Source organism: Pollachius pollachius (genome assembly GCF_949987615.1).
Source record: "Pollachius pollachius genome assembly, chromosome: 2".
NCBI classification, from domain to species: Eukaryota; Metazoa; Chordata; class Actinopteri; order Gadiformes; family Gadidae; genus Pollachius; species Pollachius pollachius.
The window spans coordinates 16,796,159-16,819,430 of record NC_136935.1 but is presented as its reverse complement, the minus strand read 5'-3'; the positions used below and the strand labels follow the sequence as shown (position 1 = coordinate 16,819,430).

The following is a 23,272-nucleotide window of genomic DNA, read 5'->3' as shown; positions in this document are numbered from 1 at the left end:
AAGTCGATAGATGCAGACAGACATGCACACACGCCCCCTCATCACCGCAAACAAGCTCTTGCACACACGCTCAACACAAGCATATCCACACACACACATAGACCTACACAAGCTTATCTACACACACACTTGCACAGACATAAATGTATGTGTGCACGCACATGCGGGCGCGCTTGCATGCACACAAACACACACACAGACCTACACAAGCATATACACACATACACACAGACATTCAGACCCACACAGATCCGCACAGACACACATGGGGATACACAATTACACACTCTCACTGGGCTGACCTACACACACATATCCACACACACACACACACACTTGCGCACTTGCACACACACAGGCACACACACGCACACACACACACACGCACACACACGCACGCACACACACGCACACACACACACACACGCACACACGCACACATACACAGACACACACCCGCACAGACACCCATGGGGATACAGACAGACACACTCTGACTGGGCAGGAGATGGGCGGGCGGCTGTCTCCAGGGGTCTGCCTGGGCATTGAGGAGCCTGCATGTTTCCAGGAACAGACAGAAGGGAGCAGGGAGCACAGAGCTGAGCCTGGCCCCGATACGTCAGCCTTCACAGGCCGCTGCCAAGCGATCCCCCAACCCCTCCTCCTGGTCCCCCCCCCACACACACACACACACACACACACACGTTCACACGCACACAGACACACACACACACACACACGCACACACACACACATATGAACACACACACACACACACACGCACACACATACGTACATGGACACACACAACCACACACACACATATGAACACACACACACACATACGTACACGGACACACACAACCACACACACACACACACACATACACGCACACACATATATGTAGACGCACACACACACACACACACACACACACAAACACACAGACACACACATACACTCGAAACAAAACGCTAAGATAGGCAACCACACATTCAAATGCTTGGCAATGTCAAAGCATTGTCAATGGCCGTATACAGGCGGGCAGAGACGCCGATACAAACACCTGCTCTCTGGGCGCTGCTGCTATCCATAGCTCCGCCAGGAGCTGTAGGGTGCTTCGCTGGTGACGAATAACATAATCACCAAAGCTGCGGCACCGAGGTGGTGCCCAGTGTTTTTCCACACTCATCAGGCTTTACCTAATCTCAATTTTCTCCTAGGCTCTTCCAAACACACACACACACACACACACACACACACACACACACAGACACACACACACAGCGAGAGACTCATTTAGAACGTGGAGTCTAAAATAAAAGCGTCTGAATCCTATCTAGAGATAGGATGGGGGCGAGCGTGCGTTCCTGGGCCTCCTTGTTGTGCTAAATCCACGGCGCCCGCGTGGACCGCGGAACGCCTTTGATATGTAAATACGGGATGACGACGCCATCGACGAGGGATGTTGCCGGGTTCATCATCGAGCGCTGCTCCACTTGAAGCAGCGCATCACTCAGCGGATGACCTCGCTAGCATAAGAATAACATAAGACACACGCACACACACACACACACGGAAGGACATCATGGACTGTATGACTGCCGATGGAGGACGTGGGTGGGACTCTTTTCAAAGTGTTACGCAGAGAAACTGCGTTTGTAGTCAACGGTGATGTAGAATCAGGATATTTTAGATTGGTGATCAAGTTCTAATTGGGATTGATGGGAAACATGAGTACAACTAAAGAGCTGCAGACAGGGAGAGCTGAATGCCATCAGAGTGATGGAGACAGAGAGAGAGGTGAGGACAGAGAGGAGAGGAGAGAAGAGGAGGGAGAAAGGAGAGGGATAATGAGTCAACTAAAGAGCTACAGTCAGGCTGAATACAAACAGGGTGATGAGGACAGAGAGAGGGGGAGAGAAAGAGGGAGAAGGAGAGGCAGAGAGGAGGAGAGGAGAGAAGAGGAGGGAGAAAGGAGAGGGAGAGTGAGTCAACTCAAGAGCTACAGAGTTCATGAAAAGAGGGGGGAAGAGAGGAGGAGAGGCGAGGATGAGAGAAGAGAATAGAAGAGAGAAGAGGCGGGTAAAGCAGAGGGCAGGAGAGGGGTGGAGCTTGTAGATATTATGGAATGGGGCATGAACCTGTACAGCAATCCTAGAAAGTTCTCTCTGGACTGCATTCATATACACTGCAGCAAAACCCTAGAGTTAGACAAATGACATCAGAAACATAGATTGAAGGTCAGAGTAACTCAACTGTCCAGGACAAAAACAAATACAATATCTCTTCTGTTTCAAAGCAGTTTAGAGTCACTTTCTACCTGACCCGGTCCCTAGCAACGTTGGCAGGGACAGACGGAGTGAGAAAGCACAGGCTCTCCACAGGAGCACGACGCAGCCTGCTCTAAGCTGACAACCTCCGAGAAACACTAGAAACCCTTCGAGCATGATGATGATCGATAACTTAAGGGTGCTCCCTTCCACTTGTTTCTTCTCAGTCTACTCTCCCTGCCCACTCAGAGGCACTGTGAAATACCAACAGTGAGAGCTGTCCCGATCCAAAGAGTAGATGCTTCACCGCGCTGTGAAAACCTGTCTCTCTTTTGTGTTGTTTTTCAAGATAGTGTTGATCCCTCCCCAGTCTTGAGCTGGTGAGCTGGGATGCCGAGGGTCTGCAACCTCCTAACAGATAAGACTGAGCCGGATGGGTCTTCCGTGTGTGTGGGTGTCTGTGTGTGTGTGTGATATGCAGTAATAGAAGATCAGGACTGAGTTACATACACAACAGCATCAACAACCACTATACAAAGTGCTTGATCCATGAACACACACACACACACACACACACACACACACACACACACACACACACACACACATACACACACACACACACACACACACACACACACACACACACACACACACACCACGCTGTTGTGGTGGAAGTACTTCAAAGACACAGAGAGGAGGCCTATGATGCATTATTTCCTACAAAGGAATATATGAGCGTCTAGCTTCATAATCAATACTAGTTTCGGTTAAACCAAAAATAATAAAAAAAAATACAGAATAATTGTATTCATTTGGTTTAATACCAAAAAAGATACAAAATCTTTTTGATATGAATGCATTATATGACTTGAAACTTTAGCCAATTATGTGATAAGATGAATGCCCAAAAAAATATTTAAATTGTTAAAATACTGTCCATTATAATATTTTCTGTTTTTATCTACCTTTCATTTACCAAAACTGCTTTTAGCTTAATGCCCACCCTCCAATAATCAGGCTGATCCAATACACAAAAACAACAAAAATTCATCAATCAAAGCACTCAGGAGAAACTAAAGATCAATGAAATCTTTAGTTTCAAGCATATAATATTCAATAATATAATATTAGAATATTCTTTAATTAAAGTTTATTTACAGCTGGGAAATTAAGGTCTCCAGCTCCTCGCGACTAAGAAAACGTTTGGCTTTTCTTTTGCTTTTTTGTGGTCGTAATTAAATAATGACTATGTTATGTTTAAGTATAATCATTAAAGGTGATGATTCCCCTCTCTCGGTTGAACACGCTGATTGGCTGATACGGTCACCATGTCACCTGCTGATTAGGCATTGAAGCAACACGGCCTTCCTCCGCTTATTGAAGCTAATTGAATGGTTGTTTACAACCGGCAGCCATGCCGCCACACAATGAAAATAACCTGAAAGTACATTTTAAATGTTGGGCTCGGTTCTCTTTTATATTTGTGAAATGTGGAATCCCCACATTTCAAATGTTGATGGGTTCTTGAATACTTATACTAAATTTCATTATGTGCTCAAGTCCATTGAAACTGGGGGAACATGAAATGTTAAATGTTTGATTAATATTCCATCATTTATTATAATTGTGCTTTTTTTGGCTTAGATTATGCTGCACAGCTGAGTCTTGAACCTAGATGGGTCTTGAACCTAGATGGGGAGCTCCTTAAACTGAGAACCTGTGACTGTAGGCTCTGCCTTTTAAGGTGAGAACAACTCGTCAAGGCCCCACAGGACTAATGAAAAATCATTTGAGACATTTGTTCAGAAGGAACTGTAACCAAAACAAGCGGATTCAATGGGCCCATTTGCTTTCCATTTGATCCTAGCCTTCAATATCTTATTGTATGAATAGGTATGCATTGTGCATCCACACTAAACTGAGTTTCTTGCGAAACTGGTGTCTGATTCCATTGATGGGAACTGTTGGACTGAGACAGAAAGGGTGATGGCGTACGATTTAGCAGAAATGATCCACTGTGGTATAACTCGTATTTTGATTTGAATGCAATTTCAAGCTCCATCCAACTCCAAAGTAGGGGCGCCGAGTTCATTCTGAAGTCATGTCTAGAGGGGATAGATGCTTATTTACCGCGTGAGTGATGTCATTCAACCATTCAACAATGACGTAGAATGTGGTCTACTGTTTCTTCCCATAACGAACTGATGGCATTTAAAGGCATTGAGGGCAAACGGTAAAGGGGGGTGGGGCGACCTTTCAGGGAACTCATGGGCCATATTTCAACACTTGACTCCAGTGTTAACGTCGGCAGTGTTAGGTTCCCTCATTTAACGGAATAATTTTGTTATAAAAACTTTGTGAATGTTGCATTTGTTTAATAAACGATACTTCGACAGCCTCAGACTAAGCGTGTGGCTCTATTTTCTGTTTTCTTACTGTTACCCTCTGTAACACCATGACTTTGGGAAACAGGAAGGAATAATGGAAGCAGCTAGTTGTACCACCCCCCTATTACCATAACCAATGAGCTGCTGGGGCCGCCGCCGGCACCCTTACCCGGACCAAACCCAATGTGGATCCCGTGATGCATCGACACATTGGGCTGATATTCATATCTGCACTTTAATGTCGGCCTGTAGTGTTGCTGACAGAGCTAGGAAGGAAACACAGAAACACTGTCCTCATCCACTAATCCTCCTCTTCTCCCCCTTCACTGTTTCTCCTTCATCTTCCTCCTGCTCTGACACCTCTGCTCCTTGAAGATAATAATCAAGAATAGTAACTTTCAGCTTATAACTGTGTAATGAATGTATGTAGACAATGACATCCTCTCAGGACGAGTGCAAAGAGACTACAACCAAACACAAACATACACGCACACAAAAACACACACACACACGTGTCATAGGCCTGCACACATACACCACACATACCAAGATTTATGCTTCACACACCCATACACCAAATCCGTGATTCACAATTCATAGCAGCATGCAAGCAATTGTCTAATTCTTCTGCAGCTCAAGCGAATGCAGTTCTCCAGAACTCTCATGAGAAACAAAGACCTACACACACGCAGGGCAGGGGGCACTTAATAAAGAACAGTTGGCCTGTAAATAAAAAAATAAATTCATTGCATAAATTATTTATCGGAAATACTGAAACATCCACACACAGCGCAGCAACAAATACATGTGTGTATGTGTATGTGTGAGTGTGTGTAAGAGCGTTTGCAAGTGCGTCTCGCCACTAATCACTGCGGGCCTTAGGGCTTTGCTTGGCTACAAAACAAAAAAATGACTAAAAACAAATTAATCTCTGGACCAATCACGAAGTAACAAAGCAGACACAAAACATTTGTACAATCGACAAAAAAATATGTAAAACAAGCTGTGTTTGCAACACGCTAAAATTCTGCAGCACCAAGGCTTAAGCAGAACCAAGATGAAAGTCTTAGCATTGCAGTTCAAGTTTTGTGTTATTAATCAGGGTAACCATTGTCAGCTTAGGGTTTCCTGGTAGGACCGCCGTCGTTTGGGCTGTATGAAAAAGAAGCCCTGTGAAACGTTATGTCAACACAAATGAATAGAGGATCTTCTCCAGACGGACTGCTTCATTTGCATATGGACGCTGTCCAGAAAACACAATGTTCTCAAACCAATTCCAGGGTGGAAAAAAGGCCTTTGCCAAATTGTGGGCAAAGCATCTATATTCTACTCATGAGGGATCTTATTTTATTGTGTTTACACACTTATTCAACTGAACTCTGGGTTTGTGTGTGTGTTTGAATATATGTATATATATATATATATATATATATATATATATATATATATATAATTGATGTACTGTTTCCTTTATCTACTTAAATGCACTTCCTCGCGCAAACAATTAGCAGCTAGAACTATGAGCACGCATCGCTTAATGTAAAACTCCTTTGTGCCAAACCTTTACTTTCTTATGTGGCCACTCTAAAATGAGGTGATTAGTTTCCCATTTACTGGCAGTCAATGCAGAGAACTGCTGATGCAAGCCGTTCCTTACCTCCTCCATTAAAATGAATGATGTTTTATGAGACTGATAGCATTATACGTGCATACACATCGGAAAACATTTGAGACATTTTTCGAGTTTGACCAGACTAACAAGGAAGTTGTTGTGATCTCATCGCAGTGTGAGGATGTAATGTGTAGCTTCACCGGCAAAGCGTGCTGGATGGTGTTTCACTTACCGTGTGTTAAACATTGGTGAATATGAATGTGTGGCTTACATAATATGTGCTCGGTATTAACCTCAGCAGCACATATTAGCACATTAGGGCCAAATGAAAAACAAATCTCATCAAGGAACCAGAAATACCTGCTGCTTTGACACGTACACCTCCAACAGACCAAAGCGTTGGGGGATAGCGTTACTCTTCATTTTTATTTTGTAATTAATTCCCGATGTTTAGCTATTAAAACATCACTAAGGCCTATCATCCAGTCTAGAGTAAGTTAAACAACATTAACGGCTGCAAATTAACGCTGTTGTCAAATCATTCCCACTGGCAGTTTTCACGCATACTAGCGACAAATAATTATATATGTAAATATACAGTTACAGATGTATAGCTCCTCCACTGCAGCCTCCCGCTTTCCCATGAATCCTAAGGGTCCCTTCAGCCAAGCTGTGTATTCCTGTTGCTACAGCAACACGGCACGGGAACCACTATCACAAGGGCATCATCAGCAGTTGATCATTGGTCATTCATAAAGGCAAGGAGCGAAAAGAGGAACGTGGAGACAGCACCAGAGAGAGAGAGGGAGAGACACACACATACACACACACACACACACACACACACATATGGAACAGATGGGGGGCGAGAGATAGAGGAGCATAGAAGGCAGACGCAGAGGGAACAGGGAAGGGAGGGAAGAAGGACGATGGGGAACAGGATGAGGGTGAGAAAGCAATAAGCAGTGAGAGGGGTACATGATGCACAAGCAGAGAGAGTTGGAGATGGAGAGAGAGAGACAGAGAGAGAGAGAGCGAGAGAGAGCGAGACAGACAGACAGACAGACAGAGAGACACAGAGAGAGAGAGAGAGAGAGGGAGAGGGAGAGAAAGAGAGAGAGAGGGAGAGAGAGAGGGAGAGAGAGAGAGATCCATTATGGATGGTTGGAGGAGGTGGAAGGTGGAGGAAGGGAGAGACCTATGAGTGCACAAGGGAGTCAGCTAAAGGTGTGAGATGAATAAAAGACAAGACAATGTGTTTTCTGTATTCCCACTGTGTGTTTGGGACTAGGTGGTGAGACGCTGGGGGAGCGAGGAGGTGAGAGAGAGACAGAGGCCTCTGAGACTTTGGATGGAAACTGAGTTTGCTTTTGTAACTGCGTGGCACAATCGAACACAGCAGAGCCAGAGAATGTGATGGCTGGTACTTCAACTGAAGATGCTTTGATTTCAGGGGGAGGTATTTGGTTTGACGCAATGGATTCCTCCAAAGCAGGAATCCCCACACCATATGAGATACAATATGTATTGTATAAACATATGGGACTGTTTATCTATAGTGTTAGTGATACACCTGTGCACACAAACAGAGGCCAAGTGCAAAACAAACATAAGCCACAAATAGAGGAAAAATAAATATAAGTGATGTGGGTTTTTCGCTATTACTGATTGAAAAATAGAGTGTGTACAGTCCATACATTAACACTAATCTGAGAATGGTCCCTTTAAACTATTTACTATTGACTTTGCATTGTATGTTTGATCTGTTATGTTTCTCTTACTTATAGAAGTGGAAGGATTTTAAATGACCATTTACTCTCTCTCTCTCTCTCTCTCTCTCTCTCTCTCTCTCTGTCTCGCGCTCTCGCTCTCTCTCTCTCTCTTCTACTCTCAATCGGTCGTCCTATTATCAAGTGATGGAGAATCCTTTTTTTATCCAGATGTCTCCCCCATTGGAAAATTGGAATTGATCGGTACATACCATGATAAATGTTTCTTAAAGGCTTCAATTACACTGAAACCTGATAAATGACAGCCTCAAATGACCGCAGAGACCCTCTCCCTCCCCTTCCCCTGTATAGGAATCCTCCATCCCCCCTGTGATGACACTGGCCCTCATGCACAGCTTCATCCCCCCGATGACGGAGGCTTAGGGAGGAGGGGCCGCGGCCTCCTGTCTCTCAGCAGGGCAGGGTCACGCCGCATGGGGAGAAGATGACCAGGTGAACACACTACCCCAGGGCGCAGGAAATTACTCCATTATAGCCGGAGGTGCCTGCAGTGTCAACAACGTAGAGCCACTGCCTGGGCGTTTAAACTGCTGCTGCCGCCGCCGCCGCTGCTGTCGATGGAGCGACGTGGATTCAGCAGATGCCTCCTGTTGTTTTCCCAGGCAGATGGTGCTGGTTTAGTTTCGGTTGGTTTTTGTTTGGTTTCTTGACAGTGAAGCTTTGTTTACGCGCCGATAAAAGCCAGCCGCCGCGGTGTTTCTCTCTGGAATGCTATTCCAAATGTTTCCACATCCTTTCACTTATTTTATCCATGGAATCGAATGAATGTTGTTGTTTTTTCCTTTGACTGTGTAAAAATCTTACTTGACGGCGACAAACAAGCATGAACAGAATTGTTCTTATTTTGCCACAAGCATCTGCTAAGTCAGAAATCCAATCTACTTTAAAACACATCGATGCAACCGCTCTGGGCTGTACGGGCAAATAAACAATTGAAACCCATTTATAGCATTCCTTAATGTGTGACACGAACGGCCGCGGCGTTGACACCTGTGATGCTTGATGGATGGATGACCTCACAAACACGCATGCACACACACACACACACCCACGCACACACACACGCACACACACAAACATTCACACACACAAGTGCACACAGACACACAAACACAGTCACACGCACACACACCCACACACGCACAGACGCACACAGGGAAGCAAACACACACGTACACACACAAACACAAACGCACACACACGCACACAGGGACGCAAACACACATGTACAAACTCACACACACAAACACACGCACACACACGCACACACACACACCAACACACAAACATCGCCTCAGTTCCCTTCGGAAGACCTTCTAGAGGGTTGCCAATGGATACGGGCAGACACTACGCCTCTCCCCAGGTGGGTCGCACTCCCTCGGGCGAGGCCAAAGGCCCGTTGACAGTAGGATCAGACGCTCACGCAGCCCGGCTGCAGCAGCCTGCAATTAGCCGCGTCTGCATTAATAGGGGCTGTCGCTGTGCAGCACGACAGGGGATACGGGCGCACCCATTAAGGTATTTGAAGTTACGGCATTATGGAAAATAAATAAATAAATGCATACAAGGCTGCCGGGAAATCTTGCTGCCAAGACTGGGGCTTTGTAGGAACCTGCGTGTGTGTGTGTGGCGAGTTAATTTGCTGGGAGAACTTCAAAGGCTTGTGTGTATTGAATTGAGGGAGGTAAGGCTTATGGAGGTACGGGAGAAGAACAAAGCAGGATGTGCAACGGTTTGAAAGGCCTGCGCTGAGGCCTCACCGCCTCCTCTTAGTGTTGGCACGGCGACGGCAGAAGATTGGTCCTCTGTTGTGGCCCGTGCACATTCATCACCAAGATCGGGCCGCGTTCAAAACATTTGTGTCACAGAAAAGCCCGTTCATGTACGGTACCCCACATTCTGAAAGACGCACGACGCACTGCTCTTTTTCATTGAACTACTCACTACTGCGTCGTCAAACAACTTGAAACTTCAACGTAATAAATAAGCACATGAATAATAAATATGAGGAATGAATGATGAATAATTCAGTACATAACTGCAACAACTTTTCACTACAGTGTTGTTTAACCCCTAACCCCCCCCCCCCCCCCTCCGCACGGGGTGTATGCATGGGTACCTGAATGCGTGTGTATCCGTGCATGAGCTCGTTTCACCTCTGCTCAGGAGACGGGGGAGTCAGACACACACACACATACACGCAAACACACAATGGCACTTCAGCACATCCTGAGAGGACCTGTCCACCATTAACAGCATTGGGCTGTCTCGTGTCCCAGTGACTCCAGCTCCAAGCGTCCCCTGAGTGTTCCTTTCCACTCTGGACGCTCACACAGTAATCCTCCTCTCCCTGGCCCCTCTCTCGTGAGATTGAAGATCCCCAGAGAGCAGGAAGAAGAGAGATAAAGAGAGGGAGCGACGGAGCGGGAGACGGGAGGAGCAGCAGGGAGGAGAGACAGAATGACACCTCCTCCGATTGCGGGATGAGAAGAGAGAGATGTTCGGCTCTCCGCTGCTCCTCCACCGCGCTGAGCTCCCCGGGGCGCCGCGGGGATAGGATGTGCATCGAATCACGGCGGAGGAAGAGGTAGCCGGCCCGGGCGACACCCGCTGTCCCAATTACCCTCGCTTGACTTTGATGTGCCTAATGCACTTCTCCTTCCTATCGCGCCTTCCACCAGCCCCTCCTTAGCTTCCTCTAGAGCCGCCGCCGCCGCCGCTGCACTTCTGGCTCACAATGCGTTTCCCTTTCTGTTCTTTCTCCGTCTCGCTTCTCGCCAGTGTGTTCTTCTTCGTACTATCGACCCGTGTTTTTCTCATGGTCCAAAAGCGATACTCTTATTGGTTGGAACAGTAATGTTCGCAATTTCCTCTAATGCCGTCATTTAGCACCGATAACGCGCCCTGTTCAGTTATTGGTCTCTGACGGTGTGATGAAGTTTGTCCACTTTTCTGAGGCCTCACTGTGCCCCTTGAATCACCTCTTGAACCTGTGTTGAGGATAGTCACAGTTCATTAGTGGCAGACACACAGCAGCACTAGTTATTAGTAATGCTGAACAGATCCATGAGCCCCTAATGAAATGCAAAAACATCTCTGAGATGGGCGTCTGTCTCTAAGAGCCGAGTATATCTTTCTCTCTCTCTCTCGCTCCCGCAGGTAAGTGCACATACACAAACGCATATGCACACAAACTCACACCTGGGTTCCATTATCTCTGCTAAACGCATTGTTTTCCATTCATTATGAGGAGGTTTGTTGTTTCATTCAAATGTATTTCCTGTCTTGGCTCGACGGCTTAGCCAGGTGTAGGCAAGGTCATCGTTAATCTCCCCGAATTGTCAATTTATTTTCCACAAATCGGTCTCTACTGCCCTACATACTTCTTATAATCATTTAAAGCTCGGGGATGCGGTTTGGATAAACCAGCAAGAGCACGATTTTTGAAAGTATCCAACCATAAAAATCCTACCCCTCCCTTCAGGCCTCCCACCAGAGCCAAGCTCCAAAACACGTGAATAGCTCGCTAGCTTTAGCGATAGATCTGCCTAGCCTTCTGGAAGTCTCCGGTCGTGCGTAATGAATGCACGGCAGAGTGCGTGTAGGTAGCCGGGTAGGGAGACAGACAGGTAAAGCTTCTTAAAGCCCTGCGGAAGCCACAGATACCAGATTTTGCATTTTTTCGTTCGTGAATTTGATTTATTGATTGCTTTCGGGCTGTAAAAAGAATTTCAACAAATACGACAAGTTATTCTGAAATAAATTGCCTAGCCTGGCCTTAAGTTGCGATGGGGAAGGTCGGGCCTTATCTGTCTCTCTGTTACTTCCTAACAGTATTTTTCTGCCTTCCTCTTGGCATATCCTTCATGGCACTATCTATCCATTCTCTCTCTTCTCTCTCTCTCTCTCTCTCTCTCTCTCTCTCTCTCCCTCCCTCCCTCCCTCCCTCCCTGCCTCTCTCTCTCTCTCTCTCTCTCTCTCTCTCGCTATGTTTTTAAGTCTGCTTCGTCCTGGTGGGCGGGTGGTGGGCGCCATGACTAAGCCAAGGTTGCACCGTTGCAGTGAAACCGACCACTGAAAAGCAATATCCTCCCGCCTGGCCACCCACCCATCCTCCCTCCCTACCCCCCTCCCTCCCTCCCTCCCTCACACCCATCTCATCGCTCACACAGCCCTCTCTCCATCGGGTGCTAATGGTTAAAACGACGAGCGGTGGAGAGAAAGAAAGTCCCATCGTCTTCATATACGGGCATGCCGCGTTAATGAGAGCGAGATGCGAGCGGAGCTGCTAATAGGATTGTTCAGCGCCGGCCCCCAGAGGCCACTGTGTGAAGGAGCTCCACAGAGGAGGACACGGGGGCTGGTGCTTCCTCCTTATTGGGTTGCTGATGATATGCAGCTTTTTAGGCCGTATTGTAACAATGACTGATGTTCATGAATGTCTCCTAAATTTGGGGGATTTTTGGAGTGTTTGACATCAGCCTGTTGATGCTCGAGATTTTTATGTTTATTTTTATTTATATTTCTGGACAGAATCCTGCCATTCATTTCAATTACTCAATATGACAGATATGAATATGAATATCGCAATACCAAAGACCACCTGTGTGGTTCCAGGATCTCAGCCAACGCAGCGCGTCCCTAACAACAGCGGGCGTGGTTAGGAGTGGAGTTTGTTTTTATTTATCGAGTTCTCTTATCAGCGAGCAAACAGAAAACAGGTTCACGAGACGCTGCAGAACGAGGAAGGCACCGGAAAACCTCCCAGACGATCCCAGACATAAACAGATAAAAATGAGAACAGGGGTGAGGTCTAATTATAGACACGGGTAAATGGGCGTAGGGTGCATGTGTGCAAGTGTGTGTGTGCGTGTGTGTGTGTGTGTGTGTGTGTGTGTGTGTGGGGGGGGGGGGGGGGGGGGGCATCTCAGGAACACGTGTGGCGGCGCTATCCTGCGTACCAATGAGACAGCTGACATTCCTCTGACTCCCCCGTCTCCCGAGCAGAGGTGAGACACTGACGGGATGCACGTGCACACGCTCACACAGGTACCCACACACACACACACACACACACACACACACACACACACGCACATGCACTCACACACAGGTACAAACATGCACACACAGGTACACACACTCACACACAAGTACACACACACACTGGCACAAATGCATTCAGGTACCCATGTATACATCCCATACAGATACACACGCATGCATACAAACACCCACGCTGATACAGACATGCACACACACAGGTACAGACAAACTCACACACACAGGTACACATACACACACAGGTACACATGTAAAGAGGTACCCATGCATACACCACACACACACACACACACACACACACACACACACAGAGGTACACACAAACACACACACACACACAGACACACACAGGTACACAGGTACACACACATACACACACACATACACAGGTACACACACACACACACACACACACACACAAACACACACACATACACAGAGGTACACACAAACACACACACACACACACACAGACACACACACACACACACACAGGTACACAGGTACACACACGTACACACTCACACTCACACCTCAAGACGACAGGTGAGAATAGACACTTAACTGATAAGGGCAGGCATTTTGATGTAAATGACAGCTTAATAGCGAAAGCTTTCAAGAAGACGGATGAGCCGGGGGCTGAACCTTTCAGAAGTGACAAACTCAAAAAGCCTCTCTCAGGTGACGGCAGCAGGTATCAGCCTCTGCCAAGAGTGTGCTTTACCTTCGGCAATTATCAGAATAAGCAGAGTGTTACATTCAATAACTTTTCATTCATTCCAAGGCTAGGCTGCTGTAAGGATACTTGAGACATACTGTGTAATGCTATGAATGTTTCCGTCCCTCTCCCCCCATTGTCTGATTTTCTAAATGTCCCTGACATAGTCCAGGTCTAACCTTGAAGTGAGACCACACTTCTAATCAACACTAGCGGAGGGAGTCTTCACACCATAACCCCCTGTGTTGTTCATCACAGCCCTTTGCTGTTTTTTTTTTGTTTTTTTTATCACTCTGCTCCAGATTCGCAGGCTTCCATAATTCAGGTTAAACAGAAAACATGAACCGTAGCAAGACAGAGAATCATGTGGATTAATGCTAATGAGCAGGATGGCTAATCGGGCCACCGCGCATAGTGTGATAAAAGCTTGTTAGCCTTGTCTAGTCATTGAGAAATGGACAGCAGAGAGAGAAGGTGGCAGGCGATGGTGATTTACGCGCTCAGAGTCTCTATCAAGTCACACAAGTCGACACAAGCCTCTCTTAGAGCGCTGATGTATGCTAGGCGTGCTTAGATCGTATTTTGATGGAAAAGCAGTAATTCTGAACAATGTGTTGGCTGACGTGTTGATGCAGAAACACTGTTGATAGAAGTGCACATATACGGACAGACATGGAGACTTAGAACCATTTAATGGACGACTGAAATTAATGACTTTGTGTCCGGGCACAAGAGGAGTGTCAGACAGGCTGTCAAAGAGTGATAATACCATTATGTGGAACGCTAGTGCTGGTGCGGTTGTCATAGCTGTGGTGTAGATCTCACTGCGGAGACAAGGCGACAGCATGCGACAGGAGAGCGAAGAAAACCCAACAGTAGAAGTGTCCCAACAGACTGCATTATCCACAGGAAGGCTTACTCTCTTTAGCCGACACGATTACCAGAGGAAGACACGGACACAGAACGGCTGGATCCCGGGATCGGTGCGACTCCGGAACGGGATTCAATGTACACCGCCCGCATCACTAGCTCGCGGCAGTTGTGTTCCACCATGGGAGTTTACATTTGACTCCCTTCATGGTGAATGTAATACATTTACCATTTACGTTTACTAGATTAGCTGAATTCACACGCGGCCTCGTCTTTGGGTTCTGTCATAAAACCTTATTTTCTGCATGAACTGTGATTTGAAACCTGTGTGGGTTTTACTTAAATCAAACCCAAATATGCTGGTAGGCATCTTTCAGCATCTGTCTGGCAGAATTCCACATATTTGGATATTTGGACAGATATTCATTTATAATGGCTACAGTATCTGTTGTTTGACATAACCCTATTGAGTAATGTATCAAAAGTCAACAAAGTGCATGTCCATGGCAAAATAAGAGCAGATGCTGAGGAACGACGGCAGGGGTTTCTGTGTGGGATCCGGAGGGCTTCAGCACAGAGAACGTGCCACACTGCCCCCAGTGGACACTGGAGTCCTGACAGACAAGGGCCAGAGTTGGTACGGCACACGTACCGTATCTGGTGAACATTGGCATTGGCATAAGGGCAAAGTGTAAAACGTAAAGTGTAGTGTAGGGTGCACCGGAATGGTGGTAACTAGAGTCCATTATAATATTGAAGGAAGTAGTAGTGCAGCCTGTGTGTATGTAACAGGAGGAAGAGAGATCTCCAAGCTCAGATAACACAGCTCCATCATCTTGCTTGTTGAATGTTTTTGAATGAATTGGCAGGATTGGACACCATTTTTCATTCGGTGAGTGTATATAATTGACTTTACAACATCTGACATTATCCTTACAAAGTAAACATTCCTGTAGAAATATCAAGTTTCTAAAATAAAATGGATGAACACAGAATCACTTAAGTCATAATTTCTAAGCCCAATTAAATGAAACACACAGGATTGTAAGAGTTTGACAGGTTTCATTTTTTAAGGGAAACATGGGGAAAGTTGCCAAGCCATTAACTTAGCGCCAACCATGAACATGACTCAGCCGTTAACTGCCGCACATACCCAAAAGCTACCATCACCCAGGGATACCTCCAGTCAGAGGCCTGAGTGAAGCTAGGCTGAAGACATGCTGGGATTTCTTGTTTTCGCTTTGCTAAATTAATGTTGGCTTTTAGATTCTTCAATTCATGAGTAGCAGTCTAAAATCACTGCTTTAACAACCTGTAAATGGTAAGTGGACTGCATTCATATAGCGCCATTCTAAGCAATGGCACTTCAAAAAGCCTCACAATTATTGCCTAACATTCACCCATTCATACACTCATTCACACACTGAAGGCACTGTAAACCATGCAAGGCAACAGCTGGTCGGGAGCAGTTAGGGTTAGGTGTCTTGCTGAGGGACACCTCAACACCGGAGCCGGGGATCAAACTAGCAACCTTCTGGTTGCCAGTCAAATGGCGGCAGTGGCTGTGACAGGCCACCGCCGGCATGTCACCATAGGGAACGGAACAGCAGCGTCATGAAGGACAACTAGAAGGTGGTTTCGACCCGATGCAACTTGAGCACAGCGCACATTCGTTGGTGCACGGGTGGAAATCAGTGATGTGATTTCTTTCACGTCTATTGTTTCGCCGGTGTCAAACTGTGCCGGGGCTGTCACGCGTATGGAAAAAAGCTTATCGCTGGTGCTGTGTTTTTTTTCTTTTTTTTGTGTTTGTGTGAGCAGGAGAGAATAGCTCCACACTGTCGAGAAAGAATCACAGCTTGGGGGGTGGTTTGGGGGAGGGGGGCTAAGAGAGAGCCAGGGAGAGTGGTGGGTACAATCAGGCCAGGGCACTCTTGGTTACAGTTGCAGTGCCAATTTGGACGCGGGAACGCCACGGCTGATGGCTGTTTGTTTAGAGTGTTCTCGATAAAGCAGTGACTCACGAGTGAATCAACATCTCACAACGACGGAGGGATGACTGTGGCTTCGGGAGCCACTAAATACATTCCTGATAGCGTTTGTGTGGTTGTGTGTGTGTGTGTGTGTGTGTGTGTGTGTGTGTGTGTGTGTGTGTGTGTGTGTGTGTGTGTGTGTGTGTGTGTGCGTGCGTGTGTACATGTGGTGGTGTGTGTATGTGGGTGTGTGTGTACGCGTGTGTGTTTGCTTATGAATATAAAAGCTTTTAGTGGAGTGGCATGTACTCTTACAACTTCAAAGAGACAAAGGAGAGGGATGAGAGAGGAGAGGGGATGAGAGAGGAGAGGATGAGAGAATAGGGAGGTGAGAGGGGAAGGATGGAATTTCATTTGTGTGGTTATAATTCCTTCACTATTATTATTCTAATACAATCACTTGTATTTATCAGTTATAAGCACTGTTTTGCTCCGTCTTAAGTACTTACTTCTCTATGTTTATGGGTGAGATACCTGTAAGAGCCCAGTGGGGATGTTTTTAATCTCACCCACACACAGTTTTTACTGAAGCCTGTTTTCCTCTTTGTAAATATTCTGCTGTGCAAACAGTACACTAAACTAAACTTAAGAACTACTAAAGGAATGAGACGAAGGGGGCGATACAAGAGGGATGCAAGCAAGGATGAGAGGATGAGAGGAGGAGATGAAGAGGGGAGGAAAGGCGTAGAAAAGGAGAGGAGGAGAGCAGGAGAGGAGGAGAGGAGAGGGGGATGAGATCAGAGAGGGATGGGGAGACAGGGTTACTTTAATGGCAATGTATTGTACATCAAACAGCTGCAGAGGGAGCAACAGACTGTGTTGTGTGTGTGTGTGGGGGGGGTTGTGTGTGTGTGTTTGTGTGTGTATGTATGTGTATGTGTGAGTACACCTGTGCACGTGTATTTGTGTCGGTTGTGTTTTCAAAAACAAAAGCATTTGTGCATGTGTGTTTGAAAATACATCTGTGCCGTGTGTTTCTCTCTTTGTATTTGTCTGGATTTTTTTTACAAAAAAAAGTGTGTTTGCGTGCCTGTATGTGTTTGCATGTGCGTGTTTTTGTATGTCTGTGCTTGCGTTTGAATATGTGCAGGGTAGACGTGCACCTGTCAGAGAGAGTAAGAGAGAAAGAGCGACGGGAGAAAGGATGATAAAGCGAAAGCAGAAGTGATTGTGCATCTGTGAGTCTACAAACAATATCAAAGGGAGAGATGAACCCAAGGGGGCGAGAGAGTGGGAGTAAAATAGGTGAGTGGGATATCGCAATAGGAGAAAAAATAACACATGCGCAGGGAAAAATATGAATTGAATAATGTTCTTCAACAGAGGCCCACCTAATAGCATAACATATGCTTTTAAACAATTACAGGGAATGAACCAAGCAGTTGTGAACCAAGGGGCCTGTTTAGTTTGATTGAAACATTCAAGGCAGAATTCTCAATTGTCAGTGTTTTTTCACACACACCTGTACAAAGAGAGAGAGAGAGAGAGAGAGAGAGAGAGAGTAAGTGAGAGAGAGAGAGAGATAAAGAGAGAGAGAGAGAGAGAGAGAGAGAGAGAGAGAGAGAGAGAGAGAGAGAGAGGGTATATGGCACATTGGAAAGAGTCCACCAAAAACCAGAGTAAATTGGCATGCTATTTGTCCCTTAACAGAGATTACACCGTGGTAGAATACCTGACCACCGTGACCGACCCAAAACTGAGGAAATCCTTGACCAGATACAGACTCAGCGAACACAGCCTGGCCATCGAGAAGGGACGCCACAGACAGACCTGGCTCCCAAGAGAAGACAGACTGTGTTCCCACTGCCCACACAACCAACTAGAGACAGAACTGCACTTCCTGACTTCCTGCCAGTCATACGAAGACATCAGGAATACACACTTCCCACGGATTACAAAGGCATGCATGGACTTCAAAGACACTCCAGATGCTCACAAACTGCCATACCTGTTGGGAGAAATACAACAATGTGCGAACGCAGGAGCAAGATTCATCACCTGTTGTGATGAGAGAAGGACTAACTTCTCTCAAACTCCCCAAAGTCTCATCCCCCTGGACTCACTCTGCACACACATAATTGCACTAATCCCCCGTAATGTAAATACTGTGTATTTAGAGTGTATCTTTATCTTATCTGTTTATACGAGCTACTGTAATTTTTGTAATTTTTATAATATCGCACATTTTACTTTTTAAAGTACTTTTATAGTATTAGTACTATACATATCAACATTTGATATGTATAGATATTTAGCATTTAACGGTTCATACTTATTATTATTATAATATATACCTTACCTTTTTACTTTTTATTTTATAACACTTTTTATTTTATTGTTCACCTGCTTTGGAAATGCAAATGTATATTTCTCATGCCAATAAAGCTTTTTTGAATTGAATTGAATTGAGAGAGAGAGAGTGAGAGAAACTAACAAGCAGGAGACAGTGATGCACAGAGGCCCTGTGGGTTGTGAGGGGAATGCAGAAGCAGATGAAACCCATCCTCTCTCTCTCTGTTCCCCTATTTATCCTCACACAATCCTACTTTCTCTCTCTCTCTGTCTCTCTCTGTCTCGCTGTCTCTCTGTCTCTGTCGCTCTGTCTCTCTGTCACTCTCTCTCACTGGCTCTCTCTCTCTCTCTCTGTCTGTCTGTCTCTCTCTCTCTCCCTCTCACTCTAACTCTCTCTGTCTCTCTCTGTCTCTCTCTCCCCATTGTTCCCCAAAGCGGGCGTCTCGGCCCTCGTTAGGACCATCAAACAGGCCAAGGCAGCGGGCGGAGGCGCGGGGAGCCGTGACGGCCGTGGTGATCCAGTAATCTCCCATTAGATCCACAGTTGTAATTAAATGACCAGACTGAAGTGGGGGCCTGCCTGACTCAGCCTCCATCTCCCTTATGGCCTTTCCTTCTCCCCCTGCCCGTCCTATCCGCTTATATAATACTGGAGGACATGAGACTGAACTTCTAAGCTGTACCGCGGGTACCACACACACACACACACACAAACACGTGTACATACACGCACACAGAAAACTAGGAGTGAAACAGAGCCTGCTTTGTCGTTTTGCTCGTGTTTAAGAGCCAGAAGTGTCTCTTGTTGTTTTGTTGATCAATTATTAGTCTGGGATGTTTTTTTGTTGTTTTTTCTTCACCACATGCAGTAGATGTTTTTTGGCGCACTTAAAAAATCTAGCACAGTAATCTTGTATATATTTATTCTCCCGAAGATGTTGACTTTCGGTTTTGGAATGGCTGGCTCTTAAAACTAGCAGCTATAGTTCTGTATCATCAGGGACTGGGTACTGTTCTGTGCTGTGGCAAATACGATCAAAATGTATACACTAATGTTTATATTACGTAAAATGTCATGTCCATTTCTATTGAAGTCTACTGTGCGGATCATATTATCAAAGCAGTATGTTCCCAAACGGTTCCCAAAAAAAGACAATATCGTTCTCAGAAAGTAGGAATAATATTTAAATAAATTTGACCAGGTCCTGCAAACATATTTTCTGTCATGCACAATTACTGCTAGGGTATTATCAACAGATGTGTATTTTTTCAGTTTTTTTTATGAAACCTACATTGCAACAGTAGCAAACACAATCCCAAACAAAGAGTTGCAGAAGATCTACGACTTGATACTGACCCGGGTAGATTATGTTAACAGGTCAATATGAAATGCAAAAGAAATGCCTTCTGTGCATGCTATTAACATGAATCGGCCTGATTGGTATGCAATATGCAGCACTGACGTCAGTACCTCAGCACAAGGAGAAAAGATGAGTCTTCAGAGAAAAAAAGAATAAAACGCCAAATTCCCGTTCAATAGAGAAACCCACGCTCCCCCCTAATCCCCATAGTGCCAAAAAAATCTTAAAAGTAGCAAGCATGTTTTCATACACAGGGATGAGACTGCCCCACTGACGAGCAGACACCTAAAGTGGCTCACCTCATCCCCAAAGATCTCTCTCTGATCTGGTAATTATAGACCCGCACCCCTCCCCCCCTGCTGCCTCATCTCTCTGGAGTTGTCTCTCTATCCATCTCTTTTTCCACTTCTTATGCTCCATCTCTCTCTCTGATATCTTGATTGCACATAGCACATTCAGGATGACAAGCACTACCAAGAACCCTTGAATTTTTGGCTCTTCACCGAGAAAGGCTGAAAATGTATTCATGGGTACATTCCACATACAAACACACACACACACACATAAACGCACATGAACACATACACGCACACAACCACGCAGACACGCACACATACATACAAGCCCACACACGCACACAGACATCCTGGAGCACCGAAAACAGACTGTAAATGCATTGCTAGCTGGATGACAGCGGCGTACATTTTAGATGCGCAACAAAGCCCTGCGCAAAGGAGGCTCTGGAGAGAGTCTCCTTTGCAGCCCAGTAAAATCCCCAGGACTCTATTCACGTTTCCTGGTGAAAACCGCATCACAGGGGATTCAAACCACACGGTGATAAAACTAAAACATTAGCTCGGTGGTGTATTCAAAAATCGACTACGGTGTAATTGCACGTATCTGCATGAGCCGAGCGGAAAGTATAATGCGTCTGCCTGGAAAATGACAGCCTTTCACACAAGCACTTAATCAATCAGGAGATCAATAGCTTGCGCCATAACAGGTTCACCCTTCTCTGTGTTTTCATTAGTGAGTCACATGTAAATGGGGAATGATGCCATGTGTGCAGAGCAGTATCCCTACCTCTCAGGTGACGAGAGGTAGTTTACCACCATCCCAGAGTAAACAGACACAAATGTTACAAACATATATACCTTCAACTATTCATTAGAATATTATGAATATCATACATTATAACATGTAAACAAGTATAGGTTTTTGTATACATGTTGTTTAATTTCTATATCTTTCGTGTTTTGCCATTTCCTTAATGTCTCTTGTATGTAATGTGTTTATGTACAGTATATGCCAAGCTGAGAAAAGGGCAATTTTCCACTTGTGTGGGCACTGAAGTTGCCTTAGTTCTTTTTTATAGAGAATACAGGATATCGTTTTTGAATTCTTGCATGGCTAATATATGACGTAGGCCCTATTACCGAAAAATATTAGAGTGTAGGCACAAAGTGCTGACTTTCCACAAGGCCGAACGGAGTAACGACCCCCACCCTTGGGTGTCACCAGCATAGTCGTCTCACTACTTTCCATCAGAGTCCAATTACCATAGAAGCGCTCTGTATTGACATCCGTGTGCAGGACTGAATGCAAAACCGCTTTTCCATCATTGATGGAAAAAAATGGCAATAGCATTACAAATTTGGCCCGTGCTCTTCCGTGGAAAACAGTTGGGGAAAGACACAGGGAAAAAAACAAACATATTAGGAGACTGAGCTTGTTTCCCAATTGCAAGATGGAAAGTATCCTGCATCCATGCTAAACCTACCACAAACAGTATATCACAAAAATATCTCATAACAAAGGTAGCTGGGGGCCTGTTAGTTAATAAGATGAAGCTAGTTTACAAATTGCCAGATAGTATATTGCAGCGAAAGAAATGACAATAATACCAACAATGCCTTCTAAAATGGTATTCATATGTGATAAATATTCAAGGTGTTCTAAGGTGTTGCAGATCAGGATTTGAAATATGCCAGGCTGAAAGTCAATTGCTTTGATTGGCATTCCTGTTTTCTTTTAGTCTCGATTTTTTTTATGCTGGTTTCAAATTAGGTGTGAAATGTCACCTGGTGAGAGCAATTTGAAAACAATCTGAGTAAAAAGAAGGCAGGTGGGCAAATGGTGTTAAAAATGTAAGAGCAGAGTGACAAGTTGTGTGTCGTGTGGCTGCCAATTTACTACACCTGGGGTTCTGGGTTACTTGCTTTTCGGTTTTATTACCCAAAATTGAATTCCTTAGTGAAACACACACATATGAACACAAGCTCTGTTTCTGTCCCTCATTCTGGTTATCACTCACTCTCTCGTATCCTTTCTCTCCCTCACTCTCTATCTCTCTCTCACACAAACACACACAAACACACACACGCACATACGCACGCACGCACGCACGCACAAACACACACACACACACAAACACACACACACACACACACACACACACACACACACACACACACACACTGGTGCTGGTTTACTGGTCCACACTGGCTAGAGGGAAGGGAAGATGTTCTCTGCTCATGCGAGTATATGAGCTTAACCAGGGCTGTTTTTGGACTGCATGAAAAATTCAATACTCTCTTTGCACCGTCGCCCTACATACACATGTGCGTGCAACTGAAAACACACACACACACACACACATGCACGGGGGCATTTACGCAAATACTACAATATTATTAATACACTGCACACGTGAGCAGGATTGAAAGGGCAATCACATATAGCATGTTGTGATGCTACAGGGTTGTCGTAGTTTATGATACAAAACAATTGAGAAGCTCACTGGTTTTGAAATACACAATTATAGCAAGCTTGTATCTGTTAACGTTATGGCATGATTACAAGTATTAT

General features: G+C 45.4%; 1 protein-coding gene across 1 annotated transcript in view; it reads right to left on the bottom strand.

The window, feature by feature from the left end:
* The window catches only part of rgs7a (regulator of G protein signaling 7a), a gene marked incomplete at its 5' end in the record, with an annotated part of 47,636 nt that overhangs the window by 21,209 nt on the left and 3,155 nt on the right, over positions 1-23,272 (bottom strand). The window lies entirely within an intron of this gene.